General features: G+C 37.6%; 1 pseudogene across 3 annotated transcripts; it reads left to right on the top strand.

Annotated features, from left to right (window-relative positions):
- The first annotated feature begins 1,457 nt into the window (after nucleotides 1-1,457).
- LOC145984380 (beta1,4-N-acetylgalactosaminyltransferase A pseudogene) lies at nucleotides 1,458-18,035 on the top strand (annotated as a pseudogene). 3 transcript variants are annotated; one of them, XR_014441303.1, is made up of 3 exons: nucleotides 1,458-1,530; nucleotides 7,166-7,205; nucleotides 16,656-18,035. The product of XR_014441303.1 is annotated as a beta1,4-N-acetylgalactosaminyltransferase A pseudogene, transcript variant X1 (transcript). The 3 variants fall into 3 exon arrangements; XR_014441304.1 differs by lacking the exon at nucleotides 1,458-1,530 and adding an exon at nucleotides 1,549-1,603; XR_014441305.1 differs by lacking the exon at nucleotides 1,458-1,530 and adding an exon at nucleotides 1,555-1,590.
- The last annotated feature ends 889 nt before the right edge of the window (nucleotides 18,036-18,924 follow it).

Below are 18,924 nucleotides of genomic sequence, written 5' to 3'. Positions count from 1 at the left end.
ACCGATATAAAATTTACCGATACCGATAACCGATATTCTACCGATCCGATATAAAATTAGAAATGGTCCTTGAAGAACCTGAAAGGTTCACTAACCTCTTTATTAAATGTGTGTTTCAAGGTGACTGCAGTGCAAGATAAATTGCATATTTAGACATTTACTTTTTTAGAAAGCAGGGCATGGATATTATCCATAAAAATTACAACAAAATGGTAGAATTTTGCACTAAATTATCAGTTAATAATCGATATATCGGATCGGTAAAATAATCGGTAATTTTACCGATAAACCGATACACCGATATGCCTATATCGGGCGATACCGATAGAGTACCGATTAATCGGTCCCATCCCTATTAAAAATTAAAAAAGAAAAATATGGACTAGAAATTGGCTCGAGAAAAGTATGGTAATCACTGCGTACTCCGAACAAGCTTTTCGATGAACTCTGGTTTGCATATTCAGAAATGAGATTCGCAGGATTCATTCACAAAAAAAGTCAAACGTTTATTAATATTCTTTTATAAAGATTTTAATTTTCAGCTAATCAAGACATTCTTAGTCTCATGTAGCCAACAGTACCACGCGATTATTTGCACTTGAAATTTAGTTTCCTTACAACGGAAAAGGCACATGTAGAGTTCACAACAAATTTCGTGGGACCCCGAATCCGGCTCGCGTCCGTTCAGTACTCGAAATATAAATCTCTCCACAGGGACAAGTGTATTTTCCAAAGTCTTGTTGCGGTAGGTTATAATATTAAATTGCCTTGACAAATGCAATACCAGGGACTTAACTGCTGTGAAAATTACAGATAAAAAATGCAATTTTAAGGCAGTTGGCGGAACCAAATCATCGATGATTGTCTCTCTCGTATTTGCCCCTCTCGGCCCTCCTCAACTATATTTAAAACTCTTAATGTCCAAATATGCAGATCGTCGTGCAGAACGATGCGATTTCCCAACACTTTAGCTTTTGGCACTTACAACGTTTACCACTTTTAGTCCTCAAATGTCTGTGGTTGAAGTTATGCTGGACTTTTGTTTTCCATCGCGGGCACCAAGAACAAAGGGACAGACTGCTTTTGCAGTCCTGCACATGTACAGTGGGATCCATGAGTAATACCGTGCAAATTGTCCATGACTATTTACATTAATTTTCCACTTACATCCTATGTGTTTTTAAGCTATTGATTTTTATGTATGCTGGTGCAGAAGTTGTCAACAGCTTGTTTTGAGTTTCCTTTTAATTCTTGAAGCTCTTATTGGGCCAAATAAAGTGCTCGAACATGGTGATGGACAATTTGCACGGTAATACTCATGGATCCCACTGTACATTGTACGAGTCTTACGTATCCGTTCGTTCGCGACCCGACGAACGTTGAAAAGATTCGTTCAAAAGATTGGTTCGTTCACGAACGACTCATCCGATCCGATCATCGGTCTACCCATGTCTATGGGTCTACCTGACGGAAAGAAGAAAGATAGTGATGCTTGCGTCCCTTTTAACCATTCACTGCTCAATTTTTGTAGTAAGTTATTCCACTGCAGGGTGACTGTAGCAAGATGTGGAATAAGTTAGATAAATTTAGGTTTGAAATATAAGTAAGCTCTAAATATGGTGACATTTTTTCTTGGGTAATGTAAGACATGTGTATTCATTGTTCATCTCCCAAGAACAATCGTGCTGTGGTGCCATTGGGTACATCTATTGAACTGCAAATTTAGCATGAATTATGAATTTGGTACGTCAGGTAAAGCTTCGGTATATCGGAGACACATTAAAATCGGATATTTTGTGTTTCGCATGGTTACGTACCAATTGTGTATTGCGGAACATAGTTCAAGGTGCCATTATGCTTTTTACACGAAAACAAAGAGAATTTTTCACATACAAATTGATTTTTTTATTCCTTTCTTCCCTTCCCTAACACACGTTATGGCGGGCACATTTTGACTCAGGTTGTGGGTATGCAGTGTTTCCAACCTCCTTCACCGAAAAATACCTACTATCGTGTTCGTCACGTGTGAAAATTTTACATTATGCATGGGTAGTTGACTGATAGCCTGGGTAGCTGACAGATAGCCCCATGGACCATTATGCATGGTAGCTGACGGATAGCCCAACGAACCATTCACGGATAGCCCCACAAACCATTTTCCATAAGGTTAGGTTTGTTTCGGTTAGGCAAGCATAGTGAAAAAAAAGGGGTTTGAAACACTTGACAGGGGCTACGTCATCAAACGTATGCAGCATGCAGTTCACGTAGCGAAAGCAATGGCAATTGTGTGTCAGTGAGTTATTTCTCTTGAAAAATACATGATTTCCCGGTCAAATATATTCCACGATGAAAGAAAATACCTCGCCGAATGTTGGAAAGCTTGCACAAACTCATTTCCGTAAGTAGTTTCTTGTGTAAAAATGAAGAAATGTGTCTCCGATATACCGAACTTTTCCATTATTTCTACTCATATTCTAAACACCTAACTCCACACCCCCTATATGCTTTCATGGCGTGGTGCAAAGCACAGGGGAGCATATTCTAAATACTTTGAAACTGGGTCTCACTTTATCCTTATGTTGACTAAACAAAATTTTCTGAATGGAGACCTCCCGGCCCAAGTTCCGATTTTATAATTCCGAATATTCGCGGTACACAAGCATTTCTTATGTGGTTCGATTTATATTTATGCCTGTTAACACACATTTCAGAGTTTTAGTGATTACTTACCGATGCATTTTTTACATGGTTCACTTGCTATTTATATCTGTTACACATACCTCAAATGCTTGGTAATTATGTTTTCTCTAGAATGATTTTTCCTGTCCATGTACTTTTTGTTTACTAGCAGCCATTTGTTTACTGTGTTGGATGCAGACTGTTCCTTCTGCTATGTCACGTGACGTGATGTGAGATGCAGGGGGGTGTTAAATCCCTAAATGCTTGTTAGGTTAGGCAGGTCAGGTTTAGGATTCTCAGCATTAAAATTGTTCCTAAATGCTTCCAACACCTGATCACGTAAAAGTTGGTCTCGAGCACAAAACATCTTTCAAGCTGCAACTAATGTGCCCGTACTCCATGTCTCAGATGACTGTAAACCAAGAATGGCATTGTGTTGCAAAGTGCAGATATTGGTGTAAGCTTTTTTTTTTTTTTTTTTTTCAAATTAAAATTTCTTGATAAATGATATGTAGTGAAGTTTTTAACTGCGCTAATTAAGGTCTCAGAGCTCCACTAACATCGGTAACCTTAGTAGTTACACTACAATAACAAAAAGCTCACCGTGTGATCTGTTTTACCATGGACAACCATAAGTTCCGAGCTGACAAGCACATAAATTAGTCACAGTTCACATGTTGTACAGGGCAATGGGAAATACATTTCGGTAACACTTCTGTATAGTGGAGACACCTAGAAATAATTTATTTCGCACTTTTTTACATTGCTAACGTACAATTCTGCATTGCGGAACATTTCTTTAGGTGTAATAATGAATTTCTAACAGAAATAATGTCTATTTCTTACATTTACGAGTACTTGCTGTTCTTCCTTTTCTCGGTTCTCTAACACACAATATGGCAATAGCGTACTGGTTCATCGCAGGATGTGGCAGTGTTTTGTCGATTTGGAGTGTGAATGCAGTGTTTCAACCTTATTCACCGAAAAATACTTAATTTCGTGGCCAGATTGGAAATTATGCTAATACCTCATTAGCCCCACAAACCATTTCCTGTAAGGTTAGGTTAGGCAAACATACTTAAAAACTTCACGATGCATCCTAGACATGTCATCTTCTTTTTTCGAAAACATGGCGTGGTTTGCAACATTTATTGGGGGTTACGTCATCTAAAATACGTCAACATTGTGTTCAAGTGCAGAAAGCAGCAAATTGCAGCAACAGCAATTCCGGGTTGGAGAGATATATTCCCAGAAGAAAACATGAATTGGCGTTTAAAAGGATAAAAACTACATTCCCGAACCTCAACAATGCTACAGAAAATGATTTCAGTAAGTACTTTCTTCTGTAAAAAGTAAGAAATCCATCTCCACTATACAGAAGTGTTACCTACATTTCAACTACCAGATATGATCGTGGAAGAAAGTCGGACTAATTATGTCCAGAAAAGTAGGTTTTGCAAGTTTCCACACAAATCGTCACTAATCCCTTCTTTTGCATGAAAACATTGCATGTACATGAAGAAGATTGTGGAAATACTATGGTAATTAAAACTAACGATCCTAACCTACTCAATACATGTAAAAAATGGGGGCTGGTAACCGTCCATACACCCCCAAAAATTCCAACTTTTTCAGTCGGCACATTTCGATGTTTTAAGGTGCCTGTAAGTGATTTTAACATGTGAAAACCACAAATAAGCCTTGAAATGTGACCACAGCACATCCAATCCTTCTTATCCCAGACCACTTTCACCACTATTTGCAGAAATTTTCGTCATAAATGTGTAAATCATTGAAAATAACGTCTGATGCACTTCACACATTTCTTATTCTGGACCACTAAACCTTCCGCGTGCAACTCACGAATAAACACGGCAAGCTCGCTACTGAAGAAATCGTAAATTTGAAATATCGTAGAACAACGTCACAACATATTTGGTAGCACACTTTCCACTCACGATGTTCACCTCAAGCATATTTATGATAAGAGATCCAAACCTAGCAGGCCTAACCAAACAATGTAGGCATTCCTCATGCATTACATGATAAATTATACCACATAAAATTGCTAATTATTCACTTATAACACTTCTCTGCACGCTAAAAACCAGAGACATTCATGTGAATTACAATCTTCCCAACCCACTAAAAATTTTCAAGTTTTTGGCGGGTGTAGGGAAGGTCACCATCACGTAAAAAAATGACATAATCAATGGTGACGTGAAGTACAGAATGTTTGGTGTGTGTGATGTAAACTGTGGCTGCAGGCTCGATATAGTAGATTGTGTTCCAGGGAAGGCATTGATATACACATTTCCTTTGTTAACCCTCATCATTGCAGTTAATATGGCAGTATATATCTGCAGTTGTCTTTACTATTATTTTTAGGATATCTATATTTAGTAAAATGCATGTGAATTTTAGGACTAGAGGAATTTTGCCTCTGCCCATTGGAATTTGCAGAAACAGAGTACTTGGCACAGAAACAACATACTTTCACTTCCATGCATAGGCAAATGACAGAAAATGCTGGGAATATAATCTGCTTTGTGTTTACATTTGGTAAATTCTATTCACTACAGATTAAGCACAATGATCAAATATGGAATTGTAGAAATAAGTGATGGTTGCACAACATGGCCAACCAAGAAAAAATACTGCTGATCATAGGAGCATGGGTTATAATGCTGAGAGCACTGAACCTTACTTGCCTAACCTACTCATGTAAGCAAATAGGAGCAGCATTGAAATATCGCTCTGCACAGAAGATGCAGCAAGCAAGCAGGGAGTCTGTTCACTATGTGCTTGTAGGCATGTTGTAAATTCATGTGTATCGTTATGATATCAGAGTTATACAATGAGCAAAACTGAAAATAAATACAATGTAAATATATAAGCATCAGGAAAGTTATTGGCCACTAAATTATGCATCAGACTGGTAGCTACCTGGGCCCAAGTCCCTTTTGTTTTATTGCGATTTCATCATGCTACAAATGCAATTTTTACATGGTTCGATTTCGATTTACGTCTGTTAACACATACTGCAGAGTTTTAGCAATTGCTTAAGATTTTGTTCCCTGGAGAGGAAGAAGGGGTAGGGAGGATGCCTCGATGCCTCTTTTGCCGAGGGGGCTTAATCAATTGGGGTTTCACTGACAAAAGTATCCTCTGTCATTATTTTCCTTGAATCACCTTCTCAAACTGTCTCTTTAAAAATAGAAACCAAATGCAAGTACGGAACACCCCTAACATTAAGCTCTGAAGTCAGATTATGGATGTAGGCAATTGTTAAGGTGGTTAGCAACTCTACTCTCAGTGGAACTCTTGTATTGTCGTGCTGACGGCAGGCTTGTGCACAGCTGAAGGTCAGAGCTCAAGCTAAACCGAATGGCCTGTACTGGTTCTTCTTTCTCACCCTGGTGGGTTTGTGGTTGCACGAGTTGACATGAAGTTTTTTTTTTCCTTCACTTCCTTTGGTGTAGACATGGTAGTTCATTCTTTGGCCACAGATGGTAGCTTTGGGAGTATGCTGGTTTATGCCAGGCTATGTCTTCTCTTTTAATATGGTTTGCCCTTGTACCAATCTTGAGTGCTTCAATCACAATATTGCAACTGGATTTGAGTCCTGGTCTGGGCACAGGTATTCCTATCTGTCCATTTACCAGTTTCATCGGTAATGGTTCTAGATGTTTAATGATGTTTTGGAAGTTTTACACGAGTATTGGGAACTGCTTTAGAGTACTGGAAATGATTGTGGGAATACGTTTGAAGCTTGGAGAAACTAATTAGCACAGTTAGGAGCTTCACTAAGTATTAGTTACCGGATATATTATGATTTGAAGTGTATCTTGCGCAAGCATCCATTCTTGGTTCTGGTTGCCTCGGACAAGAGATTTTGCATTTTTTCCTGCGAGCCTCGAAGCAGATTTGTGCTCAAGAACAGATATTATGTGATCAGGTTTTCAAAGCATTTAAGGATGTTATATTAATGCTCAAAATCCTATACCTGACTCATCTTATCTAACAACAAAATGATTTAGGGGTATTTTATTAATGGTAAGAACTCTCAATCTAAACTGCCTAACCTAACAAGAAAAGCATTTAGCAACACGATACCCTTCAAACCCCATGCATGTAGCAGCAGTCCATATCCAAGACAGTAAATGAATGGCTGCTTGCAAACAAAGAATTAATTATATAAGAATATATGTAAGGGAAAAGTCATTCTTCAGATAACTTGCATTAAGTAATCGCTAAGACTCCGAAGTATGTATTAAGACATATTAGAAATCAAATCATGTATAAATGTCTGTGTACCATGATAAATTCAGAACTAAACAATCAGAACTTGGGCCATCTTATCTAAAATGAGTCTGATTTTTAAACACAGAATACATTACTTGACAAATTATTTTTTAAGTTTGATATCCATTACCATTAAATTCCATATGTTTCTAGAGTTATTTACTTATGTTTTGTCTTTCAGGTGTGTCAGTAGGATGAACAAATGCATCAAAAGGACGAAGGTTGGTGCATTATCTTATTGTGTTCTTTGAGTAGTATGAGTTAGTGCTGTAGTTCGTGCAAGATAGTCCCAAATGCAGATACATTCACCTGCTGACTAGTGTGTGCAGTATGACAGAAGCGCATAGTCTAGGTGTTTTATCTTTGCATCAAGTGACTGTATTAAAAAGGGTATACCTAAAGCCACCTCAAGGGTGACAAATTTTGCTTGTAATCAAGGAATCTTTTTGGACACATTTTTGTTGCTTTTGTGCTTTAAACTGATCATCAAGTCTAGATCAGTCTGTGAGATCATGAAATAGGCTTCAAACTAACTTCATGTTCTGAAACTTATTGTGTGGAGTATGCAAAATCAACGTAATTTAATTTTACAGTGAAATTTAGCAGAAAAATTTTTATGCCCCTCACCGTGGCAGTGCGGTCCAAGGAGTCATGCTTTGGGCTCTGGCTACGGAGTTTTGAGTGTTGGGGGGGGGGGGGGGGGAGGGGCTTAACAACTTTTCTCCTGAGATTTTGGCCTGTGTATGGGACTGGTGGCCACCCACCATCGTGAGGAACTTGGGGAGCTACGAATGAGTAGCATAACCCAGTCATGAAAACCTACAACAATGACTGGGGGTTTGTCATGCTGACCGCATGTCACCCCGTAACTGGTTGAATGATCTCCCACCTAGGGTGAGAGATGAGTAGCATCAGGTGGGAGTGAGAGACAGTCGGTAGGTAGGCCCAAAACCTCAATGGGATGTTACACCATTGGTTATTGTTATCAAATTTTGAAAGTGTTGAAAAGTTGTTTCTTATCAAAATTTAGATTAGTTTTGCAATAAAGCATTCTGTTATATTTTAATTTGCTGAAATTTGAAACTATCAAAACTGCTTTTAAAGTTATAAAAATGTATGTGTGACCAAACAGTTTGCAAAGATGCAATAGCTACAGTCACTATGTTGCATGTATGATATGAGTATGGTTACACATTTAGTTCAAACATGTATAGAGATTAAATGGGACATGTTTGAAACTTATATATTTTATCTTATTTCAGACATGTAATGTGTTTGGTTGAACATGTTTGAATTGTAATAGAACTGGTTTGCAAAAGGTCATGTTGAAAGACACCACAAACTGTGATACTTAATGACCAATATTTGTTTTCAATAGCTTGTCTTTGGAGATTAAATAGATTGGAATTTATTAAAAAAAAGAACTGCAGAAATGATGGAAAGAACATCATTGGAAAGCTCCCCCTTCATTTATTGAGAATTTCATAAAATAAAGTTTGCTACTTTTTTTTTGCAACCTTGGCTTGTATTTGTTACTCATGTAAACATGAGCCATATTACATTTTGGTCTTTATAAATATCTGTTTTTAGATTTGAGGGTGAAGTTCTATTTGTAACCATTTATTGTTGGCTTTGAAATTGCATATTAGGTTATTACAAATTTGGTATGCACTGATTGACAGCTTTTAACCTTTAGCAGATGGTAGCCTCCATGGGAGGTTTCCAGGTGCATGTTTTACAAATGTACAGTTATGTATGAAAAGAATTATAGCAAGAAGGGGAGACCAGTTTTGTGTTTCTTCCCAATGACAAGCCTTTCGAGGGAGGTGTAATTCTTAACTTCCTCCAATCGTGCAAATTCACTTTGAAAATCATTAATAACTTACAAGAGCCACCTCCCACAACTGCACCAAACAACCCAGAACCAATCCTCCAGCTCTGATCACCCAGTACCACCCCAACATTACGAAAATCAGACATACCCTCCACTCCCTCCTCCCCATCCTGCACAGTGATCCTGATACCAGGGACATCTTTCGGGATAAACCTAGGGTCATCTTCCATTGTCCCCCCCCCAACCTCAAGAAAATCTTGGTCCAAAACACTCATCCCCCCCAGCTCACAGGTGCAAAATCTGCCCCATACTCATCACTAGGGAACGGAACTTTATGTGCTAAAAAAACTCAGAAATATTTATTTTTTATGTCATAAATGTTGAAAATATGTGATAACAGGAAAATATGTGACAAAAATAAAAACATTTGGTAACAAAAACAAACTATAACATGCATTTTAAACACCTGAAATTAGTTTCTAAATGATTACCTCTTAGCGAGCTATTTTTTTGGAAGAGTTGCAGTGGATCACCATAGTTTTTTTCCAAATTCTCCATTGTAAATCTGTGACGATTATCTCTAAAAAGCATCTTATATTGTGAGAAAGATCGCTCCACGTCACAAGAAACAATTCTTGCATATTTGAAGCACGAAATGTCACTAACGCTGAAGTTTTCCAAAGCTTCCTCTTCCTCTACTTCACTTTCCAAAACACGTGCAATTTGGCACAAAGTTTGAAAACCTTGGTTTTTCCAAAAAAATTCTGTACATTTAGACATTTAGATCCAGTGAGTTCTTTCAGTTTCGTTTCTATACGGACTTCACCAATGGAAGCTGCCAAATTGTTCGCGGACGATTCAAGCTTTCATATAGAATTAAAGAGAATGGACAGGTTTGTTGAGATGTATGCCAATTCGACTTTTAAGGAGGGCTCCATCAACAGTTCTTGCAGAATTCTTCTTTGTCGAGATCATTTACAACAGATACAATTTTTTCAAAGTTCTGGGCATAACATCTGCATCCAACCTAGTGCCCCATCGCGTAACTACAGGCATAGGGGGAAGGGGAACCTCAGGACATTTTTGTTTAAAAATGTCTATTCTTCTAGGCAACTTGATAAAAACTTTCTTCCCATTTGAAACCAGTTTATCGACATTGAGATAAAGAGCTCTTATATTTTCACATATTCTATGTAACGCATGAGCCACACATGTAACGTGCACCATTTTGGGGTAGCTAACGGCAAGACCTACTTCATGTAAGCTGCAGCATCTGTCAAGAGAAGAACATTGTCAAATTTTATGCCTTCCGGCCACAATAGCTGCATTGCTTCATTAAAAAGCCTTGCTATCGTTACGTGTAGCCAGCCCCAGCTACTTACAGCTATTTTCTCTCAATAGGATCGTAGGCAAGGTGCCAGAAGTCTGCCAGCGAGGGTGTTCAAAGACAAAACAAACCTAGCGCTCTCGATATGAAAGAGGTGCGGAGAATAAACATTTTTCCTTTGAGGTAGATGAAGTGAATGAGCGATTTTAAAAAGTAAAGTGCTCCCCTGTGCATAGCACCACACCATGAAGGCATATAGGGGGTGTGGGGGTGATGTGATCAGCATCACGCCCCTGACCGCCATAAACCCCCCAGGGTTTCCACCAGGTACCCATGTTATTCGATGCTGGGTGGGCACCGGGGCCGCTTCCATCATTAGAAAAGTTCCCGGATTTGAACCGGCCGGGGATCAAACCTGGGACCTTTAGCATGGTAGTCAGATGCATTACCGACTGAGCCACCACGGCCGATTTTATGTATTTAAAATGAAAATTCGCAAAATATGTATTTACATACGGAAAACTGGAAAATGTGTGTTTTTATGTAAAATAAAATTTGCTGTGTTGACATATAAGGCTATGATCAGAATTTTGGCAAAAATGAGGGTCTCTTATCTTATCGCAGAAAAAAACATTTATTTACCTAAAGTTCCTTTCCCTACTCATCACCTCCCCACCCTCCTGATCCCCACAGCAGCAGGGGAGTTCACCCTTCACCCTAAGGGCACCTGCCACTCATCCAACCTGATTTACACCCTCATCTGCCAAATCTGCAGCAACTTCTACCTGGGCGAAGCATAACAACTTTTCTCCTGAGATTTCAACCAGTGTATAGGACCAGTGGCCACCACCTTCATGAGGAAATTGGTGAGCTACAAATGAGTAGCATAACCCGGTCATGGAAACCTACAACAATGACTGGGGGGTTCATCATGCTAACCACATGTCACCCCATAACTGATTGGAATTGTATTGTGTTATCCATATATGTTTGTGATTGTCCCTTCACGCATGTAGGAGTCACATCACCCATCATCGGGATTAGCCAAAATTGGCAGAACAGTAATATGCAATAACCTACAGCAAGCGGCGTGGAACCACCCACTCTGGTAGCAACGCGCTGTTGCCAGATTGACCTACTTCAGGATTTTCGTGAGCCCACAGAAACACATGTAGGATTAAACATCTGGTTAAACAGTCAACAACGGGACACTTCCATTGTTCTCATTCCGACTCTGTTCATATTTGAAGGAACAACATTAATTTCTGTGCGTGAGCGGGCGTTCGTGTGTGTGTTTGTAAGTAAGAGTTGTTTGGATAAATTGTACTTGCAGAAGAAGCGGGACATACGGTGGTTCATCTCCCGCCTTATCATTGTATGTACAATGCAATCGAAAGTATTTGGGCACAGGTCAAAGGGCTGGTAGCACAGACGAACACTTTGCCACCTTTTACACCATCTAAAATTTTGCAACTGACAGAACAGGCTATCGGGGATAGGAAGATTATTTCCGAAGCATGGGAAAAGGAGGGAGTTGAAGAGCAACAAATGGAGGATTTTGTAATTTCACTTGGGCGGGAAGACAGCAGTGACAGTAGTAGCTCAGATGAAGATGTTCCTTTGCCAACCAACAATGAAGATGATCTTGGGATAGCGCCACTGCAATGGTTCCTCAAATATATAATTTAAAAACGTTAACGAAACGAAGTTGTACGTAATTTGTTTATACGTAATTTGCCGTAATTTTCAAGAAATACATTTCATTTGTACGTTCTGAAGCTTCAACAATCGCGGCGTGACAAAGAAGGCAAAGAGAGGCGGCATGAAATCAAAGGAGAATGATTTGCCAGATTGTTGTTCATAACACAAGACGCATTTTCTTTTGTTGGTAATTGTGATACGATACAACATAAGTAAAAAGATGCCGGTAGCTGATGCTTGCAATGTACCATAATGAAAACACAACAAAGGTTCTTTCAGTGAAGGTTTTCGGTTGCTGTGTAGAGCAGGAAGATAAAATGTTTCATGCTTGCCAGAATGTAAAATTACACGGGAAGTTAATGTCAACCTACAAGAAACTTCAGATTCAAACTTCTAGATTCGTTAAATTATCACTTTATGACGGAAATAACATATATTAGCATACTGATACATACGTGCTTAATTTCGCGTGACGCTTTTTTCCCGAGCTTGCCAACAGCTGACTAGCCTGTCCCTGTGTTTGTGCGAACGTGGCAACGTAGAAACCCCCCAGCCACATGGCAGCCAACGAGGAGACAGAATTTGGTCACGTTCTGCCGTTTTGCGTTCTGATTGCACGCCGCTTCTCATCACGTCCGTACTTTAATTTAAAAACATGGCACATGATTGCCTACTACCATTGAAATAACTTCTGGAAATGGTGGAACTTTTCCTCTTTCATTCCACTTCATGAAATACACAGATCAGTGTTAATTTCCAAGCAGGGTTGAATGTTGGATAATATACTTAAAACAATTAAATGCTGACCAAGGCAAAATTTATTGTAGAAAAAGTTATACACTAAAACGTAACAATGAAAAGATTCTCCCGGGCTATTGACCAGGTGAGTTGTGGAAAACATTCCAAGCTTTTGAGAGCTAACATCACTCTCATCTTCAGGGTAGAAGTGCAGTTCTGAGCATCAACCCGGTGTATATACGTTCGTGGAGGGGGATCCCGGTGAAGATGGTGGACCAATCAGGTGGCATGTCTGCTGCATACGTGTTTCTGGTTAACTATCGCTAACCAAGCTGGGTCCAGTTCGAGCACCGTGTCGCAATTAAGATTATCTTTTTCTTTATGACTGGATAATCAAATTTAGAGGGTGGAAATGTTAAGTTTTAGTGTATACTTTTTTCTACAATAAATTTTGCCTTGGTCAGCATTTGATTGTTTTATTAACATGGAAACAAGGCTCTACAGTATTACAATAATATACTTCTGAAAAAAAAATTCTGCCTCGAAGGAGAATAGAACTTATGACCAGCCTAGTCAGAAACAAGCAAGCTGCTCCAAGTAGCTCATATTAAAATTAGCTGCCGGTTTGAAAGACCCACAAGAACCATCTAGTTCGCTGCACTTTTTGACACTGTGCAGTGCAGGTATACCCCAATGTCAGGCTGGTGCCAGGAAATGACGTTCGACCAAGTAGACTAATATCAGTGTTCAAGTTCAGAAGATTCAACAAATGCCTGTCTGCTGCTTTAAACATTAATTTGATTAGTTAGCATACACCACATGCTACACCGCTCCAGTACATAGTGCAAATGGTGCAGACACCAAATCGATGAACTAAACGAGTCTGTGTTGCACCGCATAACCAACTAGACACTTCAGGTCAAAGAGAGTCAAAAAGTGCAGCAAACTAGATGGTGCTATAATGTCATGTCTATAATTTCCTGCTGGCATTTTTTAAGTGTATAGGTACAAATCAAGAAACACTAAGAGGGCAGGATCATGAACATTTCTATTGATGTTTTGTCACATTTTGTAAATGGTGTAAATGGAGTGTTTTAGACAAGCATTTGTTTACTTTCAAACTTTTTTCTAGTTCAAAGTGGGATCTTTAAAGCATCAAGAGGCAGTTGAACCAGGATATTCAACTTCTGAAATATAAAATCTGTATGGAATTAAATTAAAACCAGGAAAAGCTACAAAGTATGAAAATTATTTCATTGAAGAAATATTTCAAGTCATTGCCAAAATGCAAACCTCATTTTCACATAGAAGTGGGTGGATGTGGGATGGTACTATCCCATCACCTATGAAAATTTTTGTAAGGACCTCCTCAACTCATTCCATTGTCGTCATGTTGATCAATACATGCATCCCATCAACTTTGCCCAATGCTTGAACCTAACAATTTCCAGTTCAATGGCCAACACTAATAGACATGTAGAATTTCGCTGGATGGTCAAAGGTTTAAGAACTGCTTCTTGACAATTTTTTTGGCAGGCAAACTGTATTGAACGAAATGCATAGCTACACTCTTACATGCATGCATGCACTTTCCGTTAATCTATGCATTTCTGAAGTTGGGACAAGCTAAGAGTTCCAGAAGACATTTGAATTGCAGTAGACAGATGCCACGTGGGTACTTTCAGATATTGATTGAGCAGAAAATTTGTGGTCATAATTTTTTATTAATATTTTACTTACATTTTTTAAAATCTCAAATGTTTGGTTTTAACTTTTCTTTCCATCCAAGAAATTATTCTATAAATGATTGAGTCTTGAGGTGCAGCCAAGGACAAGATGTCAATCGCATTAAAACATTCTCATGGACTGAATTTTTACTGCAAATTCCACATAAATGTAATATTTGTTGATATTTTAATGCCTGGTTTGTCCATTCTTAAAAGGACTGGGAAATAGCAATATGAGGAAAAAACCAGGACAATTTATTGTGAGATGTGTGTGTTGTACTAGACATTCTACTAGAATAGCAAACTAATTCTGCTATTCAATTTGTTCAGAATCAAGAACTTTACTGAATCCACCAAAAAAAAAGAACATTTCTTTTCCACATGTATTAAGCTGTAGCTTTTCTTTTCTGCTTCATTAATATCTTGAACAAACTTGCTTTAGTTTTACCTAATTTTTTCCTCTTCCCTTTGGTTGCATGTGTATGGAAGAAGTGTGGTTCTCATTAATTTCTCAATTAAATTGCGGACATTGATTGGTTACATCATTGAGGTTAAGCTCCAAATTTTTTTGTTGTATTACAAGGTATCAAGGCTCAAAAATTATTTGCCTTATCATGATGTGAATTGACTGTCATGTTATTTTGATGATAAAAACAAGAACAAATGACAATTTTTTTTCAGATCAACCAGTTGAGGTCTGGGAAGTTTTCTGAGCTTTCTCAAATACCACCATCACACTCCTCTCCAGCAATTGAAATACATTCGAGAAAGTGGATCAATCCAGTGTATGTGTATTCAGGGGAGGGGTTGCTGCATAAAACTTTTAAGAATTTACCTACTGAAGATGATCTTTACATCATCTTGAATTCTTAGGGAGATTTCACACTAAAGTGACGTGTGACACATTGAGTATTTCATCAATCAAATGCAGTCTTGTGTGGCCTGTCATACCTCTATGGTGTGAAATGTTGCTGTTTGCTCATTCCCAAGTTACATGTGTTGCATGTTACTTCCATCTGAAAACTTCCTCAAAGCTTCAACCTTTGTATAGGGTGTTTTTTTTAGAGTGATAGAACTTTGAATTGAAATAAAACACACAAAAAAATAAGTTTGAAGCCAATTGTGTTTTCATTTGAAAGATAACTTTCTGACATTTACTTTTTGAAAATAATTTCCGGCATATGTCCACCACGACTAGCTGTGATGATCCGGATTCGATCAGTCCAATTTTGAACCACTTTTTCAAGTAATTGGGGATGTATGTCGTTAATAACACGAGTTATGTTGGCTTCCAAAGAGTCAATTGTTGCTGGTTTATCAGTATAAACCAGAGACTTTAGATATCCAAAAGAAAATAATCCAGTGGCCTTAGGTCCCATGATCTTGTGAGGCCAATTCACTGACAGCACCAATATATCCGAAGTGCTCTATACGTTTGGCGAACAGAACATTGATTTGGGAAATATATTTCCACAATTTGTAAATGTTGTTGCGGCGTCAGTCTTTCCATGATCATTTGCCAATGCTCACTGATCCCTATCGAAAGTTCTATCACTCTTAAAAAAACACCCTTTACATTGTTTGATTCTTCAAAGGCAAATCCCTAATTATTTCTGTGTTTATATGATAGATGGAATACATTAGAAATTCATTAGTTTATATTATATTATATTTATGGTTGTAACATCAAAGAAAAAATAACTGATTTGAATGGATTGAAAAATTATTCTTATTACTTGAGATAATGTATTTTCATTAATTATTATTATGATTTGAAAGAATCTGATTTTTACCCTTATTTGTATTGACCTGCATATTAAATGGTATCATCATGGGCAGCAGGTGTAAAAATTGGCCTGGCATGAAAAGCAGAACATGCAGTCCTGTGTACAAAGCCATATTTTAACAATTAAAAACTTAATTATTTTTTCAACATTATTTTCAATGACAAGGTTTATAAATACGGAGAAACTAGTACTCACTTTATCCACGAAACTGCTTTTTCTTCTTCATTCTATTAATTTCAGTGGCCACTGCCACCATCCTCGTTGAAACTTGCTGTACTGTTGCTTGTAGTTCTCCGGCTACCACTAGGTGCGCTGTTGTTAACTGTACTGCTACATCCGTGTTGTCTGCTATTTCCCGACGTTACCTGTTGTAGTAGGGGAATTTCCCAATTATGAAGTCAAGGTTTAGTTGTGCCAGAGACCGAAAATGTTTCTAGTGTATTGCAGGATTGTAATTGGAAAGATGTACAATGCATCATAAATGGTAACTATGTTAAAACATTTTGTATAACAAGTGTACTACATTATTATAATAAATAATTTTCATTCTATTTCAGCACAAATGCAACCATGTACTAAAATGATGCTTAGACTGTTGTGCTCGCTCAACAAGAATGCAAGTTCTCACAAGTTCCGAAACGCAACAGTGCCAGAGTAAGAATATGTGCTTTTGCAGATGTCAATTCAACAGCATTGGTCCAGATGATTATACTGATGCCATAATACACATTGCTACGTAATATGTTAGAAGACTGCATTTTGTTTTACAATTTCTTACTTAATGGTGCTAGACGTATGCTTGCCAAATATAATTTAGCCACGATAACCACAAAAGAAATAACAATAAAATGTGCTGTGTTGTTATTTACAATGTTTCTGTTGAGTTACTGTGTACATCCAGGCCGCTTTGCATCTCATTATTCATACATCATGCCAGATGATATAATTTATGAACTTGAACCTTCACCAGATGTTACAGAAAGACAAATAAATGGAAATAAAAAATTATGTTCCATCATGCCTCAAGACTTAGATGACTCCATGCAAAATATAAATACATCAGTATCTTCCGAAGACTTGCTGCTAATGTCTAAGCAATGGAATCTTCAAGAAGGTGGAGCGTGGGAACCACAGGAATGCATTTCCCAGCATCAGGTAGCAATAATCATTCCATTTAGAGATCGTAGTTTACACTTGCAAATTTTCCTGGCATACATGCATCCTTTTTTGCAGAAGCAGCTATTAAACTATAGGATTGTTGTGATCGAACAAATGCCAAAATTACCCTTTAACCGTGCAAAACTTTTCAACATTGGTTTTGCTGAGGCATCAAAAATTTTTCCATTTCATTGCTTTATCTTCCATGATGTGGATTTAATTCCACAAAAGTTGACAAACATGTATGCTTGTACCCATCAACCACGTCACATGTCTTCCAGTGTAAATACATTCCGTTACAACTTGCCGTACAGTGATTTATTTGGAGGAGCTGTTGCTGTATTGGGTGAGCAATTCAAAAATGTTAATGGATTTTCAAATGTGTTTTTTGGTTGGGGTGGTGAAGATGATGATTTCTATAATCGCATACAAGAAAAGGACTACAAAATATGTCGTTTTGCTCCAAATGTTGCAAGGTATTTCATGTTATCTCATGCTAAAGAATTGCCTAGTGAAAATCGCTTTGTCAATTTGAAATCTGGGAAAGAGCGTTTTGAGACAGATGGTTTAACTGATTTACAGTATACGGTAAAGAAAATTGAATTTTTACCTCTGTATACATGGATTGTCGTAGATGTGTAAGAAGTTATTCCCACGTGTTATGTTGGGTAGTTTGTGCAAGTTCATGACTATTCTTTTACTGTATGTTTTAATATTATTTTTATTACCGTAATGACTTGACCATGATTATACTTTTATTGACATGCATTTGCAATACTTTTCCATTATTTATTACAATTGTTGATTTTGAAAGTATTGTCAATTCAAAAATGTTAATGGATTTTCAAATGTGTTTTTTGGTTGGAGTGGTGAAGATGATGATTTCTATAATCGCATACAAGAAAAGGACTACAAAATATGTCGTTTTGCTCCAAATGTTGCAAGGTATTTCATGTTATCTCATGCTAAAGAATTGCCTAGTGAAAATCGCTTTGTCAATTTGAAATCTGGGAAAGAGCGTTTTGAGACAGATGGTTTAACTGATTTACAGTATACGGTAAAGAAAATTGAATTTTTACCTCTGTATACATGGATTGTCGTAGATGTGTAAGAAGTTATTCCCACGTGTTATGTTGGGTAGTTTGTGCAAGTTCATGACTATTCTTTTACTGTATGTTTTAATATTATTTTTATTACCGTAATGACTTGACCATGATTATACTTTTATTGACATGCATTTGCAATACTTTTCCATTATTTATTACAATTGTTGATTTTGAAAGTATTGTCAATTCAAAAATGTTAATGGATTTTCAAATGTGTTTTTTGGTTGGGGTGGTGAAGATGATGATTTCTATAATCGCATACAAGAAAAGGACTACAAAATATGTCGTTTTGCTCCAAATGTTGCAAGGTATTTCATGTTATCTCATGCTAAAGAATTGCCTAGTGAAAATCGCTTTGTCAATTTGAAATCTGGGAAAGAGCGTTTTGAGACAGATGGTTTAACTGATTTACAGTATACGGTAAAGAAAATTGAATTTTTACCTCTGTATACATGGATTGTCGTAGATGTGTAAGAAGTTATTCCCACGTGTTATGTTGGGTAGTTTGTGCAAGTTCATGACTATTCTTTTACTGTATGTTTTAATATTATTTTTATTACCG

Source organism: Lepisma saccharinum, chromosome 2 (assembly GCF_977018435.1).
Source record: "Lepisma saccharinum chromosome 2, izLepSacc3.1, whole genome shotgun sequence".
In the NCBI taxonomy this organism is placed as follows: Eukaryota; Metazoa; Arthropoda; class Insecta; order Zygentoma; family Lepismatidae; genus Lepisma; species Lepisma saccharinum.
Note: the sequence above shows the minus strand (reverse complement) of the source record. Positions and strands in the feature narration are given on the sequence as shown.